This window comes from Nicotiana tabacum, chromosome 19 (assembly GCF_000715075.1).
Source record: "Nicotiana tabacum cultivar K326 chromosome 19, ASM71507v2, whole genome shotgun sequence".
Classification (NCBI taxonomy): domain Eukaryota; kingdom Viridiplantae; phylum Streptophyta; class Magnoliopsida; order Solanales; family Solanaceae; genus Nicotiana; species Nicotiana tabacum.
The window spans coordinates 99,405,912-99,430,446 of record NC_134098.1 but is presented as its reverse complement, the minus strand read 5'-3'; the positions used below and the strand labels follow the sequence as shown (position 1 = coordinate 99,430,446).

General features: G+C 38.1%; 1 pseudogene; it reads right to left on the bottom strand.

Annotated features, from left to right (window-relative positions):
* Nucleotides 1-490: 490 nt before the first annotated feature.
* Nucleotides 491-24,535, bottom strand: part of LOC107821585 (flavonol sulfotransferase-like) — a 46,272-nt pseudogene continuing 22,227 nt past the window's right edge.

Here is a 24,535-nt window from a genome sequence, read left to right as displayed (position 1 = left end):
TATATTCCACGTGGCTTTATGAGTCTCCCGTTAGTGATGGAGGGCATATACGAGCTTATTTGTTGACGGCAAGGGCATAATAGAGACCAACTTTTAACGGAGTACTAGCATATCCTATTTCATATAGTAAAAGGGCATTTTAGGCCCTTTTCCGCTTAAGATATAATAGTAACAATGATATTGATGATTTAAACTTATTTTTAAGTTAAAGTGTTACGAAAAATAATAAGCAGAAAATAACTCGACATATATATTTTTCTTTTATTTCTTAAAGAGAAGCTATCTTGGAAAATCTACTTTCCTCAAAAAATTTGTTATTATGTGAGACATTTAACTCTTACAGCGAGTTGACTGAATATTTAGCATAACAATATCTCACAATTTCATGAAAAGAATTCGTGTCAGATGAAAATTTTGATAACCAAATCAGGATGTCCGAAATATAGTAATTTATTGCAAACTGTAATAAATTTCACACACCAATTAATGACATGACAAAAGAGAATCAAAGAAGAAAAATGAAGGAAATACAGAAATGATAATACCAAAAGCAGTCTTCTTAATTCATTACTCCCTTAATCCTTTGTATTGTTCTTGCACTCATGTGTTGAAACAGGGATCCATGTCAAGCCCAAAAATTGGAATTTCTCTTGCGTTATGTGATCAATTGATTTTGCCATATCCTCAGTCAAAAGATTTTTCCAATCTCCAATTTCTCCTTTTCGAAAAAATGCATTGTTCTCGACTGTCCAAGGATTTGGGTGAAGCCACCCGCTCTTGTTCACCTCTAAATTGCTCAAACTTTCGAAATGACAGCGCGCAACTATCTTTTCAGCTACACCTAGGTTTTCTTCCTCCTTAGAGAAGGATTTACCCGTGAACTCTGCCAACTTTTTCACATAGCATAACGTGTTACTCTTCATATCTTCGTATTTTAAGAACAACACTCTCTTTAGTCTATCTACACTTGCTGTCTTGTACTCCATGACATGGTCCCAATTCCATCTCATTCAATAGCCAAAGTAATAAGCATGTGACTAAGAAAAATTTCTTTGGTTTGGTAGCTAACTTTGTTGAATTTCTTTGGTTTGGTAGCCAACTGTGTTGAATTGTCAACATTGAAGAAAAAGAAGGAAAAGTATGTGCAAATTGTCAAATATAGTAGGCTTTAGAGAGTGAGGTTTCGGCTATAAAAGGAGAGCTTCAACTCTCATTTCTACACACCAACAAAGAGAGAAAGAAAGAACGAGGTTTCACAGAAAAGGTATAAAAAAAATAGAATGTGAGAAAAATAAAGAGTGGGCGATATTGTAGTGAGGTGGAAATATCAAAAGAGGGTTATTTTTTTTTGAGTTGTTATAGTGATATTTGTTGCTCGTCTCGGGGCCGTGATTTTTTCCCTTAATCAAAAGGGTTTTTTACGTAAAAATATTGGTGTCGTAGTCACTATTTTATTCTTGTTAAGTACCATATCTCGGTGCTACATTATTATTCCGCTTTTATTAGTGTGAATATTATTTCTGTAGGGGATTTATTCCCAATAACTGGTATCAGAGCACAGGTTCTGCTAGGTAGTACTATACTCGGTAAAAAATAAAAATGTTCCGCGTAAAGTACGAGGTAGCAAAATTTAACGAAGATAGCGGTTTCTCAACATGGCAAAGAAGGATGAGGGATCTGCTCATCCAACATGGATTACACAAAGTACTAGATGTTGATGCCAAAAAGCCTGATACCATGAAAGCTGAGGATTGGGCTGACTTAGATGAAAGGGTTGTTAGTGCAATCAGGCTGCACTTATCAAATGATGTGCTAAATAACGTCATTGATGAAGACACCGCATGTGGCATTTGGACAAGGTTGGAAAGCCTATATATGTCCAAAACACTGACGAATAAATTATACCTGAAGAAGCAGCTATACGCCCTACACATGGGTGAAGGTACAAATATTTTGTCACATTTAAATGTGTTTAACAGACTAATCACACAGCTCGCCAATCTCAGAGTGAAAATCGAGGAAGAAGATAAAGCCATCTTGCTATTGAACTCGTTGCCATCTTCGTACGATAATTTGGCAACAATCATCCTACACGGTAAGACTACCATTGGGTTGAAATACGTCACATCGGCTCTTCTACTCAATGAGAAGATGAGAAAGAATCCTGAAAATCAAGGACAGACTCTCATCACAGAAGGTAGAGGCAGGAGCTATCAAAGGAGTTCGAGCAACTATGATAGATCCGGAGCTGGGAAGTCTAAGAACCGACCCAAATGAAGAGCCAAAAATTGCTATAATTGTGATCAACTAGGTCACTTCAAAAGAGATTGCCCAAATCCAAGGAAGGGCAAAGGTGAAATCAGTGGCCAAAAGAATGACGACAACACAGCCGCCATGGTGCAAAATAATGATAATGTTGTCCTCTTTATAAATGAGGATGAGGAATGCATGCACTTGTCAGGTCCAGAGTCAGAATGGGTAGTTGATACAGCAGCATCTTACCATGCCACACCTATAAGAGATCTTTTTTGTAGATATGTGGCAGGTGATTTTGGAACTGTGAGAATGGGTAAGACGAGTTACTCAAAGATTGCGGGGATCGGTGACATTTGTATCAAGATAAATGTCGGATGCACATTAGTTCTAAAGGACGTGCGGCATGTACCTGATTTACGGATGAACTTGATCTCGGGAATTGCTTTAGACCGAGATGGATACAAGAACAATTTTTCAAATCAAAAGTGGAGACTCGCCAAGGGATCATTGGTGATTGCAAAGGGAGTTGCTCGTGGCACGTTGTACATGACAAATGCAGAAATATGCCAAGGTGAATTGAACACAGCACAAGATGATATTTCTATAGATTTATGGCACAAACAAATGGGTCATATGAGCGAGAAGGAATTGCATATTCTTGCCAAGAAATCACTCATTTTTTATGCCAAAGGTACAACGGTAAAACCTTGTGACTACTGTTTATTTGGTAAGCAACATAGAGTCTCATTTCAAGCATCGTCTGAAAGAAAATTGAATATACTTGATTTGGTATATTCTGATATTTGTGGTCCAATGAAAATTGAATCAATGGGCGGTAACAAATATTTTGTTACTTTTATTGATGATGCTTCACGAAAAATATGGGTTTATATTTTGAAAACCAAAGATCAGGCGTTTCACGTTTTCCAGAAGTTTCATGCTATGGTGGAAAGGGAGACAGGCCAAAAGTTAAAGCGTCTTCGAAGTGACAATGGAGGTGAGTACACTTCAGGAAATTTGAAGAGTATTGTTCGAGCCATGAGATCAGACATGAAAAGATAGTTCCTGGAACCCCACAACACAATGGCGTAGCTGAAAGGATAAACCGAACCATTGTGGAGAAGGTGAGAAGCATGCTCAGAATGGCTAAACTACCTAAGTCATTCTGGGGTGAAGCAGTTTAGACAGCATCTTACCTGATCAATAGGAGTTCATCATTTCCGTTGGCCTTTGACATCCCAGAGAGAGTTTGGACCAACAAGAAGGAATCCTACTCGCATCTGAAGGTGTTCGGTTGCAGAGCTTTTGCACATGTACCAAAGGAGCAGAGAACAAAGCTAGATGATAAATCTGTTCCCTGCATATTCATCGGATATGGAGATGAAGAGTTCGGATACAGATTGTAGGATCCTGTAAAGAAGAAGGTCATCAGAAGCAGAGATATAGTCTTCCGAGAAAGTGATGTTGGAACTATTGATGATATTCTAGAGAAGGCCAAGAATGGTATAATTCCTAACCTTGTTACTATTTCTTCTACTTCTAACAATCCCATAAGTGCGGAAAATAGGACCGACGAGGTTGCCGAGCAGGGGGAGCAACCTGGTGAGGTTATTGAGCAGGGGGAGCAACTTAATGATGATGTCGAGCAAGTGGAGTACCCTACCTAGTAAGAAGAACAACCTCAACCTCTGAGGAGATCAGAGAGGTCAAGGATAGAGTCATGCAAGTACCCTTCCACAGAGTATGTCCTCATCAGTGATGAAGGGGTGCCAGAAAGTCTTAAGGAGGTGTTGTCTCATCCAGAAATGAACCAGTGGATGAAAGTCATGCAAGAGGAGATGGAATCTCTACAGAAAAATGGCTCGTACAAGCTGGTTAAACTTCCAAAGGGAAAAAACCACTCAAATGCAAATGGGTCTTTAAACTCAAGAAAGATGAAAATGGCAAGCTTGTCAGATACAAAGCTCGATCGGTGGTAAAAGGCTTCGAGCAAAAGAAAGGTATTGATTTTGACGAAATTTTCTTACCTGTTGTCAAAATTACTTCTATTCGAACAATCTTGAGCTAAGCAGCTAGCCTAGATCTTGAAGTAGAGCAGTTGGGCGTGAAAACTGCATTTCTTCACGGAGATTTGGAAGAGTAGATCTATATGGATCAGCCAGAAGGATTTGAAATAGCTTAAAGGAAACACATGGTGTACAAACTGAAAAAGAGTCTTTATGGGTTTAAGCATGCACCAAGGCAGTGGTACAAGAAGTTTGATTCATTCATAAAAAGTCAAACTTACACAAAGACATATTCTGATCCATGTGTATACTTCAAAAAGATTTTCTCAAAATAACTTTATTATATTGTTGTTGTATGTGGATGACATATTAATTGTAGGAAAAAATAAGGGGTCGATCGCAAAGTTGAAGGGAGATTTGTCCAAGTCATTTGATATGAAGGACTTGGGCCCAACACAACAAATTCTGGGTATGAAGATAGTTCGAGAGCGAACAAGCAGAAAGTTGTGGCTATCTCAGGAGAAGTACATTGAACATGTACTGGAACGCTTCAACATGAAGAATGCTAAGCCAGTCAGCACACCTCTTGCTAGTCATCTAAAGTTGAGCAAGAAAATGTGTCCTACAATAGTGGAGGAGAAAGGGAACATGGCTAGAGTTCCTTATTCTTCAGCAGTCGGAAGCTTGATGTATGCAATGGTATGCACCAGACCTGATATTGCTCATGTAGTTAGTGTTGTTAGCAGATTCCTTGAAAATCCTGGATAAGAACACTGGGAAGTAGTCAAGTGGATACTCAAGTACCTGAGAGGTACCACGGGAGATTATTTGACTTTGGAGGATCTAATTCAATCTTGAAGGGCTATATAGATGCTGATATGGCAGGTGACATTGATAACAGAAAATCCACTACTGGATATTTGTTCACATTTTCAGAGGGAGCTATATCATGGCAGTCAAAGTTGCAGAAGTGTGTCGCACTCTCTACAACTAAAGCGGAGTATATTGCCGCTACTGAAGCTGGCAAGGAGATAATATGGTTGAAACAGTTTCTTCAAGAGTTTTGATTGTATCGGAAGGAGTATGCCATCTATTGTGATAGTCAAAGTGCAATAGACTTAGCAAGAACTTCATGTACCATGCAAGGACCAAACACATCGACATGAGATATCATTGGATTCGAGAAATGGTAGAGAATGAATCTCTAAAAGTCTTGAAAATTTCTACAAGTGAGAATCCGGCAGATATGTTGACCAAGGTGGTACCAAGAGACAAGTTCGAGCTATGCAAAGAACTTGTCGGCATGCACTCAAACTAGAAGACAATGCTACCTCGTCTAGATGAATGAGACTAGAGAGGGAGATTGATGGGGTCCATCTCATTCAAAAACCAAAGTAATAGGCATATGCCTAAGGAAAATTTCTTTAGTTTGGTAGCCAACGTTTTTGAATTTCTTTGGTTTGGTAGCCAACATTGTTGAATTTCTTTGGTTTGGTAGCCAACTTTGTTGAATTGTCAATATTGAAGAAAAAAAAGGAAAAGTGTGTGCAAATTATCAAATCTAGTAGGCTTTAGAGAGTGAAGATTCGGCTATAAAAGAAGATCTTCAACTCTCATTTATACACACCAACAAAGAGAGAAAGAAAGAGTGAGGTTTCATAGACAAGGTATAAGAAAATAATCTGTGAGAAAAATAGAGAGTGAACGATATTGTAGTGAGGTGAGAATATCAAAAAAGGGTTATTTCTTTTGAGTATTGTAGTGGTCTTTGGAGTATTTGACTCGGACCTACAAAATGTAAAATTCCTTTCTATAGTGATATCAGTTGCTCGTCTCGGGGCCGTGATTTTTTCCCTTATTCAAAAGAGTTTAACACGTAAAATTCTTGGTGTCGTAGTCACTCTTTTATTCTTGTTAATTACTGTATCTCGGTGCTATGTTATTATTCCGCTTTTATTACTGTAAATATTATTTCTGTAGGGGGTTTATTCCCCACACCAATATGTTCCATATGCGGATTTGCCTTCACAAAACAACTTGAATTCCTCTTCGAATAGAACACTGTCTGCTCTAAATACCTATACGCTTTCTTTAAGCCTTTGCATGAAATGCCACAAAGAAACAAAGGTATCTTTGGGTTCCCTACATATGTAAATGATCTTACAATCGGACTGTAACACAGATTGCGGTAAGCAAGTATACGGCAGATGTGTGGCCAACAATGGCAATTCTGTGTCTAAAAAATTAGGATTAGAGGCATAATCAGATTCCAGGAAAGGTAAACATCCGTGAGTGTGAATGATGTAAGTGTATTTCACTTCATACTTCAAAAGATAGATTACACCTAAAATATATACACAAAGGAAGACACATAAGTCAAGAGCGTATCCCTAAGATCACGTCTCTTTACCTTTAATCTTTGACTATATCAGACATACAATCTAACATACAATCTAATATTAAAATACTCTCTGACAAGATCTTAACACTCCCCCTCAAGCTGGAGTATACATGTCATATGTTCCAAGCTTACTGCAAATGTATTCAATTCGAGCTCCTCTAAGGGACTTAGTAAGAACATCTGTCAATTGGTCATTTGAACCGACAAAGCTAGTGGTAATGCATCCATATTCGATCTTCTGCCTAATAAATGACAATCCACCTCTATATGTTTCGTTCTTTCATGAAAAACTGGGTTAGAGGCGATATGAAGGGCAGCTTGATTGTCATATATAAGCTCCATATGTTTGAACTCAACACATTTTAACTCTTGGAGGAGCTGTTTCAACCAAATAATCTCGCAAGTAGCAAGGGCCATAGCTCGATATTCTGCTTCTGCACTAGATCTGACGACAACAACGTCTTGCTTTTTACTTTTTCAAGAGATTAGATTTCTTACAATCATGACACAGTAACCAGAAGTAGAGCGTCTATCTCATGGAGAACCTGCCCAATCAGCATCAAATCCAATAATGTCAGTGTGACCTTTGTCTTCATAGGCTACCCCTAGCCTTAAGTGTTTTCACTCTTGAAAACACACTTAGGAACCCCTTCCTAAGTTAAGGAAGATCACTCTTGACCCTCAGATCTTTCCCACAAGACTACTCTTAGCGTCTTTGTCCTGGAGCTCTTTTGATATGTCTTAGGATACGAATAATTGCGTCCCAATGATCTTTACACGGAGCTTGGAGGTATTGACTAACCACACTTACTGCAAATGAAATATTTGGTCACGTGATAGTGAGATAATTTAGTTTACCGACCAGCCTTCGATATCTGGTAGGATCTTCAAATGGCTTCCCCTGTCCAGGGACAAGTTTGACATTTGGTTCCATAGAAGTGTTAACATGTTTGCAGTTTAACATGCATGTCTCATTTAGTATGTCTAAAGCATATTTTCTTTGTGAGATAGCAATTCATGTCTTAGATTATGCTACCTCGATTCCCAAGAAATACTTTAGATTCCCCAAGTCCTTGGTTTGAAAGTGACTGAACAGATGTTGTTTTAGCTTAGATATTCCTTCATGATCATTTTCAGTTATGACAATGTCATCAACATAAACGACCAAATAAATATTCTTTTCTGGAATATTATGTCGATAGAAAAAAGAGTGATCTGCTTCACTTCTAGACATCCCAAATGTTTGGACAACAGAGCTAAATTTGCCAAACGATGCTCTCGGAGATTGCTTCAGTCCATATAATAAACGTTTTAGATGACATACTAAGTCGGACTCCCCCTGAGCAAAGAACCTAGGAGGTTGCTCCGTATAAACTTCCTCAGCAAGCTCGCCATGTAAGAAAGCATTCTTAATATCTAGTTGATGAAGTGGCCAATGACGCATTACTGCTAAGGAGATAAGCAATCGGACAGATGCAATCTTGGCAACCGGAGAAAATGTGTCACTGTAGTCAAGGCCATAAATTTGGGTATATCCTTTAGCAACAAGGCGAGCTTTTAGCCGATCAATTGTTCCATCTGAACCTACCTTTACTATGTATATTCATCGACATCCAACGCTAGATTTTCCCTCCGGTAACTGGACCAATACCCAAGTGTTATTGGTTTCTAGAGCACTCATTTCTTCGATCATAGCACCTCTCCACCCTGGATGTTCTAATGCTTTGTCAACCGTTTTTGGTATAGGCACATTAGATAAGGTATATATAAATGGGACAAACAATTATATCTTACTGGTCTTTGAGTAGTGCGTATACCTTTGCGTATGGCAATTAGCGGAGTTACTGCATTTGATGAAGGCATGACTGGAGCAGGTGATGAAGGGGCAAGAAATGAGTCATCGGGAGCTACTAACATATCTGGAGCAAGAGTAGTGCTATCATTACTAAGAGAATGAAGACGAGAACGATGAGAGTAGACTTGAAGATGAGGAGGAGCGACTTCAGGGTTGTTTGGAAGACTGACCTATGGCATAGGAAGTAGAGGTACTGGCAATACATGAGGAATCAAATTTCTGCTTGTAGTGTTTAGGGGAAAATAATGAGATGTCTCAAAGAAGGTTACATCTGGAGTAGTAAAATATTTATTTATCTTTGGATTGTAGCACTTGTAACCTTTCTGGTAACGAAAGTATCCTAGAAAGACACACTTAATTGATTTTTGGTGGAGTTCATCATTTCCAAGACTGTGATCATGAACAAAGCAAGTACATCCAAACCAGTATTTTAAAAGGCGTGGGCATAAGGTGAGACGTTTTATATATGCCTCAGCGAGGCGTAAGCCCCGAGGCACGGGGCGTAAGCCCCATAGGTATTTAATTTTTAATATTTTATAAAATAATATAATTACAGTAAATATTTATAAACATGTAAAATTGCATAAAATTTGAAGAAAACTATAAATATGTGATATATATATATATATATATATATATATATATATATATATATATATATATATATATATATATATATGTTTCATCCCCACAAAAAACTAGTCAAAACAATCTATTATACGCTACTTAGAAGCTTAAGTAACTTGAGTCGAAAAGAATAAAGTTTTCTACATGGAAGAACAAAAAGGATGACTAACCTTCAATTTGAACTTTGAACTTGCTGCTATGAAGAAGAATGTAGTTCTCTTTGTATTTATAAAAATAATTATCCGTTGCTTTTGGGAGATATTAGCAGACTAGCGGACAAGATAAAGAATTCGGAAAGACCATAAATTGGGGCTTTAATCAATAAAAAAAGGTCTTGACTTTTAAATTTAATACATTTCAATTCCTTTTTAAAACTTTTGAGTAATTACCAAGCTGAATTTTGAAAATTTGGGTATTATATGAAGGACTTATTCAACAAATTTTGTTTTAATTTGAAAAAATCTCTGGGGCTTACGCCTCACTAAAACAACTCGCCCCGAACGCCCAGGCGTACGTCCCGAATTGCTGGGCGTATGCCTCTTGAGACTTTCGCCCCACACCATCACCCCGAGGTATTTTTGGTGCACCTCTCCCCAGGGCTCGCCCCGAAAACGCCTTTTGAAACACTGATCCAAACAGTCTCAAAGGTAGATGATAAGGATTTTGACCTAGAAAGAGAATGCAGTGAGGGCTTTGATGTTGCAACACAGTTGAGGGCATTCTATTGATTAGATAACAAGCAATGAGAACGGTATCCCCCCAAAAACGAAGAGGAACACGATGTTGTATAAGTAAGGTACGTGAAGTTTCAATGAGATGCCGATTTTTACATTCGGCGACTCCATTTTGTTGAGGAGTATATGCACAAGAAGTTTGATGAGTGATTCCCTGAGACGACATAAAATTATCAAAGGGAGATGATAAGTACTCCTTGGCATTGTCACTACGTAATACCTTTACTGAAACACCAAATTGATTATTTATCTTAGCACAAAATTGTTGAAAAATAGAAAACAATTCAGAACGATTTTTCATAAAAAATACCCATGTGCAACAAGAAAAGCCATCAATAAAGGTAACAAAATATTGAAATCCCAAACATGAAACAACATGACTAGGACCCCATATATCTGAATGAACAATGTCAAATATAGACGAGGCCCTATTATTGACTCTTTTGGGAAACGAATCGTTTCCCAAGTTGACAAGATTCACATTCAATAGACGACAATGTGGAAAGACTAGGAATTAACTTCTGAAGCTTTGCATGACTCGAGTGACCCAATCGGTTGTGGAGAAGATTAGCTTAGGCAGCGGAAGTGAATGCAACTGGAGGTTGTGATTTAGACAAGTAATATAGTCCTTGTGACTCATATCATGTTCCAATCGTCTTCCTCAAACTCCGATCCAGCACAACAACAGAGTTAGCAAAAAGGTGACAGAATAATTGAGATTTTTGGTTAATTTTCTAATGGAAACCAAATTGAATGGGCATTGAGGAGCAAATAAAACTGAGTTTAAAGAAATAAAGGGAATAGGCTGCACTTTCCCTACTCCTTTTACTTCATTTCGTGAGCCATTAGCAAGAGTTACTGCAGGGAATGTTAAGGAATGAGTAAAGTTTGAGAAAAGATTCTTATTACCAGAGATATGGTCAGATGCACCAGAATCCAATATCCATGGGCTAATGGGTAAAGACCTGGTCAAACAAGCAAAGGAATTACCAGTTTGTAATATGTCTAATAAAACAGACTATTGTTTAGCCTATTGATACTACAAATAATCACTATAATCTGCTCCAGACAAAGTAATAGAATCGGCTTATTGGCTATCTATTTCTTTACGAGTCTGAACTACATGACCAGCACTGTGATTGTTAGGACGTGCTGGTCAACCATGTAGTTTCCAACAAGTTTGTTGAGTATGATCGAGCTTGTTTCAATAGTTGCAGTAAGGTCTAGAGCTTTTACCTTTTTCCCTTTGATAGACATTTTGTCCCTATGGATCTTCATTTTGCACAGCTAACACAGATGTCTCATCTTTATTAGTATTAATTGTTTATGAATAGATACGCAATAACCAAGCAGATACGTCTATAAGGGAAGGAACTATGGGACTTGACAAGATTTTATCCCTTACAGAGCTTAGATCAGATCTAAGACCTTTCAATGCCAAAACCATAAAAAAAAACTTAACTCTTTGTTGCTCTTGCGTAGTGATATTTGCAGAAAGTGGCATAGGAGAATCAAATTGATCCTTCAAAGTATCTATTTATCCTAAATAACTCGTCATATCTTGATTATCCTATTGCAGTTGGACTAGATCTGAGACAACTTTGTATATATGTTGTACGTCATTCGTATACAAAGCCTTAGCTTTAGTCCAAACCTTATAGCAAGGTTTACAAGACTAGAAAAGTTTGAGTAATTTAGGATCCAAAGAATTTCATTGTCACGCCCCAAACCTGGGGAGGCGTGGCTGGCACCCGGTGCCGTGCTGGCCCGAGCGAACCACTCTGTAACTCATGATCATTCGACCAAAACTAGAACATACATAGGTCGAGTTGGCTGAACTCATTCCTTTTGTAACTATCATGGGCCAACATGGCCACAACTCATAATGTACAAGCGTAAGTGGGAAAAACACCGTATCACTGAATCATTTTTCTTAAAACATGAATACATATGGGTCGTCAAGGCCTCTGACATACTGTACAAAATGAACCTCTGTCTACAAAGCCTCTAAGATTATTTGATATAAAATGGGACAGGGTACCGGCCTACCCATAAGTCTGTGGTAAAACTTTGACACGATGACTCATAGACTCGGGTGCACTCCGAATGAGGTGGAGTCTTACCGATCCTTCGTTGATTGCTAATCTCGTCTACTATGAGGGTTCGTCAAACTGATTATCTATACCTGCAGGCATAAATGCAGCGTCCCCAACAAAAGGACGTCAGTACGAATAATGTACTGAGTATGTAAGGCAGAACTGAAACATAACAGTAAGTTAACATTAATTAAAGACATATAAGAATCAACCTGAATCTGTGAAGTGCCACCGTATATGCATACTTATTATAATTACATATATACAATGTTTCTCTTTGAGACTATTATCCATATCGTATGATGCATGACTGCCCAACTGATCAGTGGTAACTTTCCAACCGGCCTTAGCTCGGTGGTAAATATGTAACTGCCCAACCGGCCATAGCTCGGTGGTAAATGTATGACTGCCCGACTGGTCGTAGCTCGGTGGTAAATATGTAACTGCCCGACTGGCCGTAGCTCGGTAGTAAATACATGATTGCCCGACCGGCCGTAGCTCGATGGTAAATGAATATGCATGGCTGCCCAACCGGCGGTAAATAATGATACATAACTTCCCAACCGGTGGTAACTGCCCGACCGGCCGTAGCATGGTGGTAAATGCATGAAGATGCATGTATCACTATATTATAAACATTAACATCTCTATCATAATATCTCAATAGGGAACTAGATACATACTTAGACATGCTTTAATATAACTTTACCAAAATGAATAACATAGATATCCTTAACTGTCAAGAGTAGAACCACTTATGAAATAACATTACACTTACGTATCGTTACTTGGATCATGCCAAAATGAAGGAAGGGCTTAGCCTTAACATACCTGAGCCGCATGAACCAGTGAGATGGAAGGTAGTGTTGTCGACTTGGGAATCATCAGAAGGTCACGTAACTCATCTTTTGGCAAATGAGAAATTGAAAAAGGAAACAACATGTCATCATCGAAGAACAAACTGTCTCAAAGGTATGAGAATGGCTCTCGTTCCTATATTCAAATCTCTCAAAACTAAACAATCCCAATAAAACTACAGATCCAACCCAACCTCTACTATCTTTATACTACACTTACCTTTTATTTTGGTCAAATTTATACTTCACATATTAAAGGCAAGAAAAAGAAGTAAATACTCTTAGAAAGAAAGAGTAAAGATAAAGTCTAAGAGTTTAAATTTTGATATTGCCATTCAAACTAAGAACGACTGAAGAGAGGATCAGCTAATTAGCTCTCTCCGTATTTCATTGTTTGGCAAAATTGCTATTCGAACTTGAGAATGTTCAAGATTTTTAATATCTTAGACATCCTTAATGAATTGGTGGGGTGGGGAGGGGGGGGGGATTGTATTATAGTTAACAGATGCCACCTTATCAAAGTGATTCAATAGTCACTTTAATATATCACATATCACTGCCACGTTAAGGGAGGGTTAAGCTTATCCAACAATGGTAATTAATTAGCTAATCTTTCATTATAAAAAATCAATAATTAACCTATTATCCACATAATTAAGAATTATTTTAAATTACTTAAAATACCACTTACTCTTAACACATTTTATGTACCCTACTATCATGGTTATGTGGTACCATATAAAATAAATACATACACTATTATTTCATTAAAATATTCGTGTAAAAATATATATTTTTTCTGAACTTCTAATTTTCCTATTCTCATACAAAGAGAAAAATTTTCGTACGCTTAATTCTTAAAAATGGTAAAAACATAACCTTCTTTTGTGAGAAAATAACTTCTATTTTTTTACAATAAATAAAATCTTCCTTATAAACTTTCTCATATTAGGTGAATAATTTATCATATCCGAAAATAGTAATAATGGTAACTATCCAAAATTATACCTATAAAATTTTAACTAAAATACTCCGCTTAAAAGAAAATACCACATTAACATAATATCTAACGGTATCAATGTTGTTAAACTTACGGAGTCTTACAATAATATAGTCGCAAATCCTCTATAATCTCATGAATGGTCTTAATCTCTTTTACCTCATATGGATTACTACGACTAATTCTAATATTAAATTACAGGATGTAATATTCTTTCCCTCCCCCCCCCCCAAATATTTGTCCTCGAATGTTAATTCTTAGAGATTTATAAAAAATTTCTCTAGGGTCTCCTATGTAAACTAAACTTAAATCCAACCTCTATATGAAGTCTCAACTATTCACAATCTCTTGTACTTGAATATCTCATATCTTCTTCACCTTTACCTTACTTACCTTTCAATCTCGCATCGTATCTTCTGTTTCTTTCATAACTTCCCTTCCACATAAGTAAAAATTACATCTACGCCTTAAAGCTCTATTGTTATAGCACCTCTGGTGCATACCAAATTCAGTGGAATCTTTATACTGACTTCTTATGGCTTAGCTCTATGGCACGATCTGGAAACAAAAGAAGGGTAACATTTCCTAAATGCCCTATAGCCTCTCATTTATAAATGTGGCGCGCAATACATCCATAAGTGAGACTCTACTAGGCACGGCTTTGTAGACTCCCTAGGACACTTTAAATTTTGATATTGCCATTCAAACTAAGAACGACTGAAGAGAGGATCAGCTAATTAGCTCTCTCCATATTTCATTGTTTGGCAAAATTGCTATTCAAACTTGAGAAGATTCAAGATTTTTAATATCTTAGACATCCTTAATTAATTTGGGGGGGAGGGGGGTGATTGTATTATAGTTAAAAGATGCCATCTTATCAAAGTGATTTAATAGTCACTTTAATATATCACATATCACTGCCACGTTAAGGGAGGGTTAAGCTTATCCAACAATGGTAATTAATTAGCTAATCTTTCATTAAAAAAAATTAATAATTAACCCATTATCTACATAATTAAGAATTATCTCAAATTACTTAAAATACTACTTACTACTACTTACTCTTAACACACTTTATGTACCCTACTATCATGGTTATGTGGTACCATATAAAATAAATACATACACTATCATTTCATTAAAATATCCATGTAAAAATATATATATTTTCTCAACTTCTAATTTTTCTATTCTCATACAAAGAGAACTTTTCGTACGCTTAATTCTTAAAAATGGTAAAAACATAACCTTCTTTTGTGAGAAAATAACTTCTATTTTTTTACAATAAATAAAATCTTCTTTATAAACTTTCTCATATTAGGTGAATAATTTATCATATCTGAAAATAGTAATAATGGTAACTATCCAAAATTATACCTATAAAATTTTTACTAAAATACTCCACTTAAAAGAAAATACCACATTAACATAATATCTAACGATATCAATGTTGTTAAACTTACGGAGTCTTACAATAACATAGTCGCAAATCCTCTATAATCTCATGAATGGTCTTAATCCCTTCTAGCTCATATGGATTACTACGACTAATTCTAATATTAAATTACGGGATGTAACATTCCCCCCCCCAAAATATTCGTCCTCGAATGGTAACTCTTAGTGTCACGACCCAATTAACCCTCCGTAAGGTGTCGTGACGACACCTAGTATTTACGACTAGGTAAGCCTAATATTACGAAAAAATAAAGAAAACACAACATTTTAAAGATAAACAGCATATTGTGAATAATCAAAAGTTGTACCACTCAGCATATACAAAATAATTTCCCAAGACCCGGAATATCACGAAGTCACAAGCTGCTATACTCTATGTAGCTTTATACAAAAGTCTGAAGATAAATAAAAAACAATCTCTAAGCGAGGAGTAGAAGAGGACTCTGAGGATCTGCGGACGCAAGCAGAAGTACCTTGAAGTCTCCTAGAATCAGCAGCACGCACTAACCTCGAGGCTGATAGCTCGCACCTGGATCTGCACACGAAAACATGTGCAGGAAAGGGCATGAGTACACCACAATGGTACCAAGTAAGTGCCAAGCCTAACCTCGGTCGAGTAGTGACGAGGTCAGGTCAAGGCCCTACCGGAGTAAATATAATAAATTAAACAGTAAAAGATATAAGTAAAGTTTACGGTAACACAGTTAAAGAAATTCTCGAAAATTTAACAGTTAAGGGAGCCTTCGGCTCAGAACAAGGTAAACACAATGGGGAATCTCCCGGGATACCGTCCCGTAGTTCCGAATGAATATGCAGTACAGGGGGATCTCCCGGAATACGTCCGTAGTCCCAAAGTAAATATGCAGTGCTGGGGGATCTCCCGGAATACGTCTGTAGTCCCAAAGTAAATATGTAGTGCTGGGGGATCTCCCGGAATACGTCTGTAGTCCCAAAGTAAATATGCAGTGCTGGGGGATCTCCCGGAATACGTCTATAGTCCCAATTTAAATATGCAACGCAAGATGAAATGGCAGGTAAGGTATCGATTTATACAGAACACAGATCAGGAAAGTAGGGACTTAACTAAGCATGGCGCACAGAATGTCAAATAGGCAGTTAAAACACGTAAGCATGCTTCTCTAATCTAAGCTAAACAATTATGATTTAGAAAGCAAAGACGAGATTTTTGCAATAATAGCCCGTGTACGTACTCGTCACCTCACGTACACGGCGCCCACACATCAATTATATCAAACATCCTAAGGGAAAAGTCCCCAACACAAGGTTAGGCAAGTCACTTACCTCGAACCAAGCTCAATCAATCGATCACAATGCATTTCCCACGACTATCCTGCTCTAAATGGCCCAAATCTAACCAAAGCAATTACATATCATAACTACAACCATGATAGACTCATCTAATTAATGAAATCAACACTTTAACAAAATTTCTGAAATTAACTCAAAAATCGCCTGTGGGGCCCACGTCTCGGAATAGGGTAACAGTCATAAAATACGAACACCCATTCACTCACGAGTCTAATCATATAAAAATTTCTCAAATCCGACCACAAATCCCCTTTCAAAACTCGAAATCTTTGTTGAAAAAGTTCTTCCAAATTTTTTCCAATTTCAACCCCAAAATCCAAAATTAAATGATAAAATCAATCATAGATTAGAGGAATATAACCATAAAGGAGTTAGGAATCATTACCCAAAAACTTCCTCCGAAAATCTCTCAAAATTCCCCCTTCTATCGTGCTCTTAATCAATTTTTTGTGTTATGAACTCAACCCTCGTTTTTGAACCTTAAATTCTGCCCAGGTGCATTCTTCTTCGCGAACGCGACATCATGATCGCGAACGCGATGAACAATCTTCCACTGGTCCAAAAATCCTCCTTCGCGAACGCGATAGGACTCTCGCGAACACGTACCTTCCACTGACGGACCCTTCGCTAACGCGGGAACCTCTTCGCGAACGCGTAGGCTTAATGCCCGAAGCTTCCTCTACCCCATTCCTCTACGCAAACGCGAGGACCATATCGCAAACGCGTAGGCTTAAGGTCCCACACCTTCGCGAACGCGGGAACAACATCGTGAACGCGAAGAACAACTTAGCTGCCTTTCCCAGATGCTCTACGCAATCGCGAGGCACCTCTCGCGAACGCGATGAAGGATATTTCTGCAATAAAACACTAGAAATCTGCTACTTCTCTAAGTCCAAAAATGACCCGTTGAGCATCCGAAACACACCCGAGGCCCCCGGGACCTCGACCAAACATACCAACCAATCCTAAAACACCATACTAACTTAGTCGAGCTCTTAAATCACATCAAACAACGTTAAAATCATGAATCACCCTCCAATTCAAACTTAAAGAACTTGAAACTTCAAAATTCTACAACCGATGCCGAAACCTATCAAATCACGTCCGATTGACCTCAAATTTTATGCACAAGTCATAATCAACATTACGGACCTACTCCAACTTCCGGAATCGTAAAACAACCCCGGTATCAAAAATTCCACTACCGGCCCAAAACTCCAAAAAATTCGACTTTCGCCATTTCAAGCCTTAATGAGCTACGAACCTCCAACACACAATCCAGACACGCCCCTAAACCCAAAATCACCTAACGGAGCTAACAAAATCGACGAAATTCCATTCCGGAGTCGTCTTCACACAGTTCCGACTATGGTCTGGATCTTAAGGCTTAAGCTCTCATTTAGGGACTAAGTGTCCCAAAACACTCTGAACTCAAAACCAATCATCCTGGCAAGTCACAATAGCAGAAATAGATATGGGGAAAGCAGCTAATAGGGAATCGGGGCTCTAACTCTCAAGACGACCGGACGGGTCGTTACACTTAGAGATTTATAAAAATTTTCTCTAGGGTCTCCTCTGTAAACTAAACTAAAATCCAACCTCTATCTGAAGTCTCGACTATTCACAATCTCTTGTACTTGAATATACCATATCTTCTTCACCTTTACCTTACTTACCTTTCAATCTCGCATCGTATATTCTGTTTCTTTCATAACTTCCCTTCCACATAAGTAGAAATTACATCTACGCCTTAAAGCTCTATTGTTATAGCACCTCTGGTGCATACCAAATTCGGTGGAATCTTTATACTGACTTCTTACGGCTTAGCTCTATGGCACGATCTGGAAACAAAAGAAGGGTAACATTTCCTAAATGCCCTATAGCCTCTCATTTATAAATGTGGCACACAACACATCCATAAGTGAGACTCTACTAGGCACGGCTTTGTAGACTCCCTAGGACATGACCCGCTCTGATACCACTTTGTCACGCCCCAAACCTGGGGAGGCGTGGCTGGCACCCTGTGTCGTGGTGGCCCAAGAGAACCATTCTGTAACTCATGATCATTCGACCAAAACTAGAACATACATATGTCGAGTTGGCTGAACTCATTCCTTTTATAACTATCATGGGCCAACATGGCCACAACTCATAATGTACAAGCGTAAGTGAAAAAACACTGTGTCACTGAATCATTTTTCTTAAAACATGAATACATATGGGTCGTCAAGGCCTCTGACATACTGTACAAAATGAACCTCTGTCTACAAAGCCTCTAAGATTATTTGACATTAAATAGGACAGGGTACCGGCCTACCCATAAGTCTGTGGTAAAACTTTGACACGATGACTCATAGACTCGGTTGTACTCCGAATGAGGTGGAGTCTTACCGATCCTTCGCTGAATGCCAATCTCGTCTACTATGAGGGGTTCATCAATCTGATTATCTATACCTACAGGCATAAATGAAGCGTCCCCAACAAAAGAACGTCAGTACGAATAATGTACTGAGTATGTAAGGCAGAACTGAAACATAACAGTAAGTCAACATTAATTAAAGACATATAAGAATCAACCTAAATCTGTGAAGTGCCACCGTATATGCATACTTATTATACTTACATGTATACAATGCTTTTCTTTGAGACTATTATCCATGTCGTATGATGCATGATTACCCAACTGATCAGTGGTAACTGCCCGACCGATATGCTTTTCTTTAATCTACACATTTTAACTCTTATTTCTCCTTTTATATATATTACTTAAGGAAATTGAAAATAATAATAAAATTTAAAAAAAAAGAGTCTCATTTTTAGTATAGGTTTTATATTCATTTGCAAAGAAGAAAAAAGGTTTTTAAAAAATAATTATTATGTTTTACGTCTATATTAATTTAATTTCTAAGTTAGATGCTTTAATAAATAAGATATTGAGTATGTAGTAATTTTACCTTGCTATTTTTAGTTTAGTAGGAGTATATTTTGTTTTTCTTTTAGTTATTATCAAGAAAAGAAAATCAGCCAAAAACAAAAAGTGAGCAAATGAGATTATGCCATCTCAGCATAAAATGACAAAGTTTCATAACAAAGTTTGATTCCTTTTTATCCAAAATTCTCATGGCATCACATGGGTAGACTCGCATTTTGGCCATTTCAGTTTTTTTTGGAAGAATATTCTATCCGCATTCCTTCATTTTTATCCCCATATATACACCCCACATAAAACCCCAATCTCGGGAGCTAACCTAAATTCCAAAATTCCAAAGTGAAGGGACGACCGCTGCTTATCTGTTTCTTCCTCACAAAAGAGCCGGAACCTCTTTTCAGTTTTCAAGCTCCACACCACAAAAGAGAGAACAAACCCTAGAGATAAGGCAAAAATAGGAGCCTCTTTCCCCATTTTGGGGAGATCATCTCTGAAAACACACACAAAAATCCCACTCTGCTCCTACTCATTTCTCACTCACAGACGAGAGCACCCAAAACAATAGAAAGATTTCTGAAATTTGAAAACAAAAGTTTCTGGAAAGCAAGAAGAAATAGGATTTCAAAAGCTCTCAAGACTCGTTTCTGGTTCACAAAAGGCTTTGAGTTTGATTTCGCTGCTGTTTCATTTGTTGATTTGCTGATTTTTGTTGTTGAATTTGTTGGGAACTTGTAACTGAGTTCCAACCTTCTCTTCTCCGGCCTTTATTTGGCACTTCATAGTTAATTTTCGAGCATTTTAGGGACGTATATCTAACATGTAGTTTCATTGAAGTTTATAATGAAATTCTGCTTGTTCCATTAGTTATTTTTGTTTACTTTGTTTTTTCTTTCTTCGCGTTTTTGGTCATGTTCAATTTATGACCATGAGTGTGATAGATAGTATGTAAGCTTAACACATAATATTGTTGCATTTTGAGCTTAGTTTGATTTTGCCTTTAATAAATTAAATTATATAATTAGGAAGGAGTTATGCTATGTTTGTGTGTCTGAACATGATGTGTAGTGACATAAAATGTGAAAATAAGAGTTCTGCTCTTTTAGATAAGTTAAGTCATGATTTATTATATCAGATCTAGGTAATAAAATATCTGCGAATTAGGCTATGGATTTATCCATGAATTTGCTATGTGTTTGTTTCAGGAACGTACTTTGGTAAAAAAAGGTAGTGCTATATAAGTATTGATAGTAAGTGATGTTGTAAGATCATTCAAGAGGAGAAATTATTTTTTAGTCATTTTGTTTCATATTCTAATCTGATTGTAGAATTGACAAGTTTGTAAATAATAACTTGGCCGCAATAATTTTTGATTATTTAGACGTTTGAATTATTATTACTTTTGCAGATATCTGTAGTTGGTAATTTGACCAATAGCATTCATCAATTGTCTTGTTATGTTTTGTATAAAAGAAGCCCATTGGAATCTTAATTTCAACTTTGGATCCTTGGTAATGCTTACGGTCATCTCTCACTTGTTAATAATGAAAAGGCTAAATTGTACTTATCCCTCTACAATGTTACCCCTATGTGCTGGCTTTCACCAAACAGCCTTACCTTAACTTTAAATTATTAATCATGAACAATCGTAGTTTACTTTAGGCACGATTAATAAATTATCGTGACTATAGGTACGGTTTCCGTGGCATGTTCATGATACATAATCCCCAATTCGAGTGTGCGTTTCACGTGACTCGACCATAACTTCAAATAATAATAAAAATTAACATATTATAAATCGTGGGTTCGTTTCACGTGGCGCGATTCGCAATATGTACAAAAAACAAACGAGTGCGCGATATCGCGACTTGTTCAAACAAATTCCATAAGCATTTAAAGCGGTTAGAAGATAAACAATGCACCGTAGGTTTCAAATATGTATTAAATCAGATAATTAGGCCAATTATTAATAGTTGAGCGACCGTGCTAAAACCATGGAACTCGGGAGTGCCTCACACCTTCTCCCGGGTTAACAGAATTTCTTACCCGGTCTTTTGTGTTCGCAGACCATAAATAAGAGTCAAATTCCTCGATTTGGGATTTAAAGTAAATCGGTGACTTGGGACACCATAAATATTCCAAGTGGCAACTCTGAACTGAATAAATAATCCCATTTCGATTAATGTCACTTTAATTGGAAAAACTCCCCTATCCCCTCGGGAAAAAGTAGGTGTGACAGCTTTGGCGACTCTGGTTCAGGGTTCAGAATTCGAGCTTAGAATAACTGTTATACTTGGCTTTTGTTTATTATTATTTTTTTTTTACGTGTTTGAGCCTAATGTGCTAAATGTTATTTTTTTATTTCTTTGATATTGCTTGAATTGTATATAAACTGTTACGAAACCCTTCTTCCCTCTGAGTCTTCTAAATCTTTTGGGAAGTGCCCGCTGGCGTGACTTCTTTTCTGTTAGGATCGGATCAGTTACAAAGTCGGATGGCCTTTTGGTTACCGGTACGTTGCCCCCCCGGCTCGAGTTGTCCGCTCGGGTAAGCCAGGTCTAGAACCATACACCCAGGGTTTTAAGCCTAGAATAACATAGCCTCATGCCGGATCCCTAGTAGGTACGTTTGTTTGCATCACGTGCATTTGACTTTGGGGACTCAACACAGGGGTTGGGTCTGTCTAAGACTGGTGTACCCAATTTAAAAGACCATTCTGATGTATTTTTACGTGCTACTTGTGCATTTATCGGTTTCGGCTTTTATGTTGACCGACTTTTAGAATAGGGAAAGAAAATCAAGCAAAATCAAGAAGTGAGGTAGGATAGAGAAACATCCGGTTCTAAAAAAATACTAGTGTTCAAAATATCCCGAAACACTGCCGAAATTTTAAAAAAAAAAAAGAGAAAAGAAAAAGATGAGTCTTTGAAAAAATAAGGCCTATTTTTCCACGCGTCAAAACTCACGGGTTTGATTCCCACCAGGTGTGGGATACGTAGGCAACCCTCATCGGTTCCAGTCCCATTTTTGCAAAAATAATCAAAATAGGGAAATGTTGTCATAAATAAAGTTCGGCGATGCCGTTTTTGCCCAAATAGCCAGAAATATCCCAACGGGACACCGGGAGGCTGTTTTGCAAGAATAGCCACTCATGTTTTTTTTTAAAAAAGAGAAAAAATAAAAAAGAAAAATTGGCCACTTAGCAAACACAGCCCTAAAATCTTCTCCTCCGAGTGTTGAAAGGTCAAATTTGCAAAAGTAGCCGTGATTTGTTTTCGGTTGTATTTTGCAAAAATAATCTTTTCATGGTCAGTTTTATACAAAATTTTAATCTGGTCACCCTAATTTAAAAATTTGCAGAATGAGCACCGTTCAGAACTTACCTGTGAAGGTTATGGATCAGATTCCACTAGCACTCCATATGTGGTGGGAGGATTTGGGAAAACAAGGACGAGACATGGTCAACCAATACCTGGGGGCGCTCACTGGACTATTGAAAATTCAACCTAGAAGGGACCTGATAGAGGTATTAGTGGCATTCTGGGACCCCGCTCATAATGTTTTGTACTTCTCAGATTTTGAGCTTACGCCTACTTTGGAAGAAATGACGGGTTATACTGGGAGCACGGAGGGATTGAGACACAAGTACCTGGTATCTCCAAGGACTGTTACTCCCCACAAGTTTCTGGACTTACTAAAGATAAGCAGACAAATCAAGACTGGAAGTCTAGCAGGGGGAACTTCCACTTTTCATTTTCTATATCAGCGATACGGGCATTTAAGGGGATTCGAAGACCCGAAAAATGGACTCTGCAGTAAAGGAAACCGATCAAAATGGGAGACCCATAGATGTTTTGCCTTCATGGTGGCGTTTATAGGCCTTTTAGTGTTTCCAAGGGAAGATGGGCATATTGATTTACGGGTAGCCGGGGTTGTCCACGTTCTGACTATTCAGGCCAAGAGTACCCTCGCGCCTATGATTGTATCAGATATATTCCAAGCCCTCACATTCTATAAGGCCGGAGTCGGGTTTTTCGAGGGATGCAACCTGTTGTTGCAAATGTGGATGATCGAGCACCTTTGTCATTGTCCTCGATACATGAACTATGGGTCTACGGGGAAAAACTGCATTGAAGAGTTTGGTACGCGAGTAACAGGATTAGAAATGCCGAAAGGGATCAAAGATTGGATTACCTGCCTTCGATCTACGACCGCAGATCAGATAGAGTGGACATTGGGTTGGCTTCCCGTTGATGAGATTGTTTATATGCCCGCCACTGGTCCCTACTTCTTGCTAATGGGTCTCCGAAGCATCCAACCCTATGCTCCGTACCGGGTTTTGAGACAACTTGGAAGATACCAGACAGTTCCTAGAGATAAAGATCTTAGCACTTATGTGGTCGAAATCAGCTCTGATGCCCAATTTCCCGAAGAAGCGGTTAGCCAAATTTGGAGCGAATGCCAGTATTTGGGGGCAAACACCCGAGTACGTGATTTGTCTAGGGGTGAGGTCTTACCTAGTTATGTTGCCTGGTATGGAAAAAGAGTCGCGACGAATGGTGAATCTGAACGGCCGACTAAAAGACCTCATAACCAAGAATTTGTTGACGCATCGCAGGAGCAGTGGGCTTGGTTAGCCAAAGAAAAGGAATATCGAGCCACCATAAGCAAATTAGAACAACAAATCGGAAAAATCAAATTTGATAGTAGTTTGCAGGCTACCGAGGATGAAGGAGAAAAGAAGAGATTGGTTCGGGAAAATGAGGCGCTCCGAGCCCAACTCCGGGACATGAGGATGGCCACTGAAACGCCTGTGAGGAGCGAGAGAGATGAAAAACTCATCGGCAACCTAAGGATGAAGGTGCATGACTATGCGTTTGACTTGACAAAGGCCGAAAGAGACTTGTTAAATGCTCAAGCAAAGTTGGTCAAAGGTGCGGAAGAACAAGCTAGATTAGCCCAGCAGTTGAAGCAGAAATATGACAAAGAAGTA